This window comes from Oryza brachyantha, chromosome 2, assembly GCF_000231095.2.
Source record: "Oryza brachyantha chromosome 2, ObraRS2, whole genome shotgun sequence".
NCBI lineage: Eukaryota > Viridiplantae > Streptophyta > Magnoliopsida > Poales > Poaceae > Oryza > Oryza brachyantha.
In genome coordinates this window covers 19,345,159-19,350,883 of record NC_023164.2, presented here as the reverse complement: position 1 = coordinate 19,350,883, position 5,725 = coordinate 19,345,159, and positions in this window count along the sequence as shown.

The window sequence follows — 5,725 nt, the reverse complement described above, 5'->3', positions numbered from 1 at the left end:
AACCAAATAAGACCACCTCAATGTATTGCTCTCACTCTGGCTATCCCGAATTCCCGATTGAGCAGCACCAGGAGCATACAGCTTAATCTTCGTTTCTTATGTCCTTTTTTTTTTGTTCCTCCGCACATGGAGATTTGTGGCCTCGTAATGTTGCGTCTAGTGAATTTGACGATCTTCGTTATCTGAAACTGACCGGAAACTGATCCACTTACCATAGAAAATGCAAAGGGCATATGTGCCTTTTTTTACCACCGAATTAACGTAGTTTGTAGACTTAACAGAGTGAGAGCTAAAATGATATTTGAGCTGTCTAAAGGAAATTAGATGACTCGTTGAAACTTTCGATTAGTAAGATGAGAATCTCTGATCAATCTTCTCTACCTCAAATAAGAGGTTGATCGAAACTTTTGATCTTTATGGTTGGAACTTCAAATCCAAGAATTCAGTCCCTTAGGAGGAATGTGATCACACTAAGAATAAGCTAAGGCAAATAATCAACAGGGTATAGGTAAAAAACAATAATCAAGAAAGTAAATCACAAAGATAATGTATGAGAGGGAGAGAGAGTAGGAGGTATGATTTTTCAAAGTTAGGATCTCAAAGAATCAACTCTCTGTGGAGGGAGTTCAAGTAGTCACATGTCACTTGATCTCAAGCCTTATCAAGCTTGTACTGTGAAAGAGGCCTAGGCCTTCAAGCTACTACAGAGGCAAAGTTTCGTTCCCAAATGACCACCTAGATCCATGCAAGGGCAACGTGCTAGTGCCTTCAATGAAACTTGCTCTATTTGGAAACCTCCAAGATCAACTTTAGTTTCCATTAAATTTAACTCTTGTCCTTGCAGAGATGGGGGAATTTGTACAAACTCTGATAATCTATCCACGGCGATCGGATGCTCGTGGGTGACAACTAGCCGATTAAAAGGATAACCTTCAAGGGTAAGGTTAGAATGATGACTATCAAGGGTAATAAGCGTATAACATAACCCGAAGTTGATCTCCAAGTGATCAATAGACATATGACAAACTCTTAAATCCCCAAATCTCCTAACTTATAATTACAATGATAATTTTCATGGTAAGTGTGGTTTTTTGTGTCTCTCACTATAAAGATTAAGGATAACTTTGATCACTTGGACACAAACAACGGGTTATACATGAATTGCTCATGACTTCCCTATGACTCAAAACAAAATCAAGAGTGAATCTTATACGCCTTGAGCCCTTAAAAACCTGAACTTTTCTTTTGTTTTGTAGGGGGTTATCAAGCACAGTCAAAACCATCTTAGGGACTAAACATGTGTTTGGCTCGTCAAAGATCGTTAGTCAATCATTTAGATTATCATTAAAACAAAGGTTAGAACACAATTGCTCGTTCACAAAATGTATCACGTATCCCATAAAACAAATGTTAAAACAAATGTTAAATTGGGATCAGCAACAGACGAGAGAGACTTCCATTGGCACAATGGCACAAGAGTAGTAGTGGTTAGCCACTAACGGAAGAGAAGGAATGTTGGCATGGACCCTTCTCTGATATTTCTATCTTGAGCAGGAGAGAGGTGTGTTGGCGTGCACTTCGGCGAGGGCCAGCAATTTAACGGAAAAGAGAAAACACACAAAAGAGAAAGCTACCAACTTTTTCTTTATCGAGAAAACCGAAAAAAAAAAAGTTGCCCATCTTTTTTTCCTCTTTGGAGCTCGTTTTCAGGGCTCCTTTCCCATCGCTTGCAAGGCACATCCTACTAGCTACCAGTAGTGATCGTGTGGCGATGTGTACTCGATTGCATCATCACTCGTGAAAACTGCGTTACCGCGATGCTGAGAAGAGTAAGGTCGTTTTGGGTGGTGCTATCAAAATTTCGTTTGTTTGTTTGCCGTTCACATCAAGCAAACACACAGTGGGTTTTTTTTTTGTGTAGGACGAGGAGGTTCTAGTGGTACTAGCTTTGATGGTATGCACGGATGCTGCCACCAGGGGTGAAAACGGGACGGATATTACCCGTCCGACCGCCCGCCCGGATTAATTCGGGACAAATTTGGGTCACCAAATCAGGTATCCGAAAAGATAATACGGATTTCGGGTTAGGTTCGGGTATTTTTTCTCGGATACAAATACGGGTTCGGGAACGTGAAATCCGACGGATACGGGTTACCTGGCAAAAAAACAGATATTACCTGGTTAAATATCCAGATATGACCCGGATAGTTATAGCCCACCAAAAGCCAATGTTGCATTCACATACAATTAAAGCCCAGTAACAAGAAAAAATTATTCTAAGTGTTCCATATACATGTACATTAACTTTATTTATACTTCTTGTTCATATATACTAACATACTAATGATATAATTTAATGAATCAATTATATTTCCTTACAAGCTTTGCTAATGCTAGTTGTTATTTCCATGATATAGTTGTATTTAAGATTTATGGAATAGTTGAATAGCTATTATATATGTGATATATATATAGTTATTGTTTTGATTTGGTACCGAATAAGTATTCGTAACCGAGATCACTCGTATCCGTCTTAGCACGTATTTCCGTATTTGTGCCCGATATTATCCGTCTTCGTATTCGTATTCGATAATATCCGTATTCGACCCGATCCCGAAAAGAAAATATGGGTTAGGATACGGGAAGGATGGTATCTGACCATATCGATCCGGTTTCACCCCTAGTTGCCACCCAACTAGTACGTACTGTTTCTTCTCGCTACGGTCTTTGTTGGTTACAGAATCAATACCATCAATAGGATAGGGAAGTGCGAGCGAGTACCCTGTGGTGGTGTATAACTGTATACTACTATTCCACTTGAGATGTTTTATGTTATTCTGCACATGTATCGCCTCACTAGTAGGGCCTGGGGGGAAACTTGGCGGAGAGATTGGGATGCACAAACTAATGCACCAAGTAATTGTCCGATCCTTTTTTAATCTTTGAGTTTTTATTTTGATCGCTTACGTAACCATTTCATTTTTTATTAGTTGATCGTTAGTTATTCTTATAAATTTTCTTATAGAAAATTAGAAATACTAAACATATAAATTATTTGGGTTGTGAAAAAACTAATGGATGAATTACGATCTATACAGTTTTGAATTTCAAAATTTTGAAGGCAATTTCATCGATTTTTTTATTTTGTTAACACTGCATCAAATTTGAGAAGTACTTTTGAACAAATATGCAGCAAAAAAATATTCGTTTGTAGAAAACAAGTTGCATGTAATTATTTGATCACAAATTTGAAGAAATATATTTAATTTTTCTAGGTAAATTTTGAATCAAATTTGATGACACCCGTACAAAATTTTCACTATGATTTCCAACAAAATAACAAATAATTTTGGTTCTCAATTTCATGTTAAAATTGTATAGATTAAATCGTTTTTTATTTTTTTTCAATTTTGGCATTAAATGATTATGCCCCATATGATTTTATTATAAATTAAAAAGATTTAACATTGAGACTTATGAAGTATGTAGCACATAAGAGTTATAAGAGATGGATATATAGTTATTTTCGAAAAAAAACTGACGATCAGCTAATAAAATGAGCGTAAGGTTGAAATTAAAAGCTCATGGGCACACAGGGAACGAGGCAAAATTCAGGGCCATGTAATGAATTAAATAAATTTCTAGGGTGGTGTCACCGTCGTGTAGGGAATTTTCTCATTTCTCAATGTGCAGCAGCTAATGGATCGCCCCACCTGTTAGGCCCAGTTAAGCTCACTGGAGGCCCATGAGCTGGTCAATATCAAATGGTCCTTTTAAGTCTGGCCGTTTCTTGTTGCTGTTGCATAACTGGGCCGGGCCCTTTCTTCTGTACTCTGTAGCAATCAACCTAAGGCCGTTTTTTAAGAAAAAGAGACAAAACTGACGCGCTGGACAAGAGTTAAACAAAGTTCAGGGAGCCTTTGATCTGTAGGACTGCCCTATGAAAAAAAAAATCTGAAATTACATATTTGGTCCTTTGAAACGAGTCAAGACTTCAACGATCCTATGGAATTTCTAAGAATAACTCAAGGCAGGAAAATTTTGGATGAAAATTACCATGAGGTCTAAAAACTTCTATTTTTAGATAATGGATCTTTATTAATCCAACCTCTATATTCACGAAGGTATACACTGCAGCTAAAATAATACAAGGACACTTAGACTCATATCTCAACAAGGACCATAAAAAGAAAAGAAAAACGACGACCTCGGCATCCCCTATTTCCCGACATCCTCTCATGAAATGATAAGTTTGGGCAAAGGAAGTCGTCTAGTCGCTGCCTCCCCTAGTGTGTCGTCCTGCAAACCTTCACTGATGTTCATTGGTTTCAGGTGATCTGATGCCACGCGCTGCTGGTCAGCCCACCGTCTTTCATCTTCCCCTCATCATCTAGTCAAAACTAGTTAACCAGATGCAAGTCAACGGGATCCGCTTTCGCTTCGCTGGATTCATAGCCCTCCTTCACCCATAGAACTGATGCCATTGTTAGGATCCTCTGCTATCTCTCGGACTCTAGTCTCTTGGCCCCTAGGTTGCCGCTTCCGACGTTGTTCATCATATATTGCCGAAAACTCGCTACCGTATAAAACCTCTTTTGCTCAGACTCCTAGCCCTCCGACGCCCTTAGGGCCACCACCATCAATAGGATCCACCTCTTTTTATCTAACGCCTTCTCATCGAGGCCTTTGCATCTGCACTCTGGCTGCCACCGTCCTAGGCCACCACCGCCCTAAGTATGTTCCAATAGTAAGCGGGTGAAGGTATAAAATGATTATCTAGTTTGGCTAGCTGATCCGCTTGACTAGTAAAATGGTTAATTTGAGCCAAATAGCTAGCTTTTTAGTATATTTTTTTGCTACGATAGCCAAAAGCTCATATAACTATTATAATGACTATTCTCATGGAGATGGTTTAGTACTTGTTAGTTGGTATCTTCGATGGACAAGATTTCATCGTGAACATAGGATGCATGCATTTTGCATGTGTTCTGTGCAGATGCTAGCAAGTGCCTTTCAGTTCGGTCCAGGGACCAGAGGAAGGCTTCAACAATGAACAGCACGCTGTTCCTGTGCTGCATCACACCACCGCACTCCAGCACCACGATTCCAGTGCTACAGCCACGACCGTGAACGTGGCTGTCCTCACTCCTCACCGCGCCCATAACTAGTGCGGCGTGCGGCAACCTCCATCCAGCACCAACTCACCATTTCACCAAGCACGCAGTAAAAGGAAACAACAACAACAAAAAAAACGCAGGGCGTTCTGCCCCAACCTGACTTGTTGGCTGGTCTGTTGCCCGCGATGCCTCGACACGGACACGGACGGACGGATCGATGTTGCAGGATGCGGCTGTTTCCCGCATGCTACCTCAGCCTGATGGAAGTTGAAACACGGCCAGATAGTTTATCAGTTGCAGCATACTACTCCTAACTTGTTTTTTATCTAGTGGCACCAGCAACAGAGCTCCGTTCTGGATACGTGGTGTTCCCAGCGACGTTCTTTTGGTCTTTTAGCAGTACATGTTAAAAAAACATATGCAAGTTAATCGTCACATATTTATACAATAGATTTTCTAATTTTATTAAAAAAACATACTTCTCTGTCTCAGGTAAAAAAGAACGAGAGTTGGTTAGTTATGGTCAGCCAAACTGGGCAGCTGGCAGGTTCGAAAAATATATTTATGTGCTTGCCGACACGACTTTGTGGACTTCGGGAGAATTTATG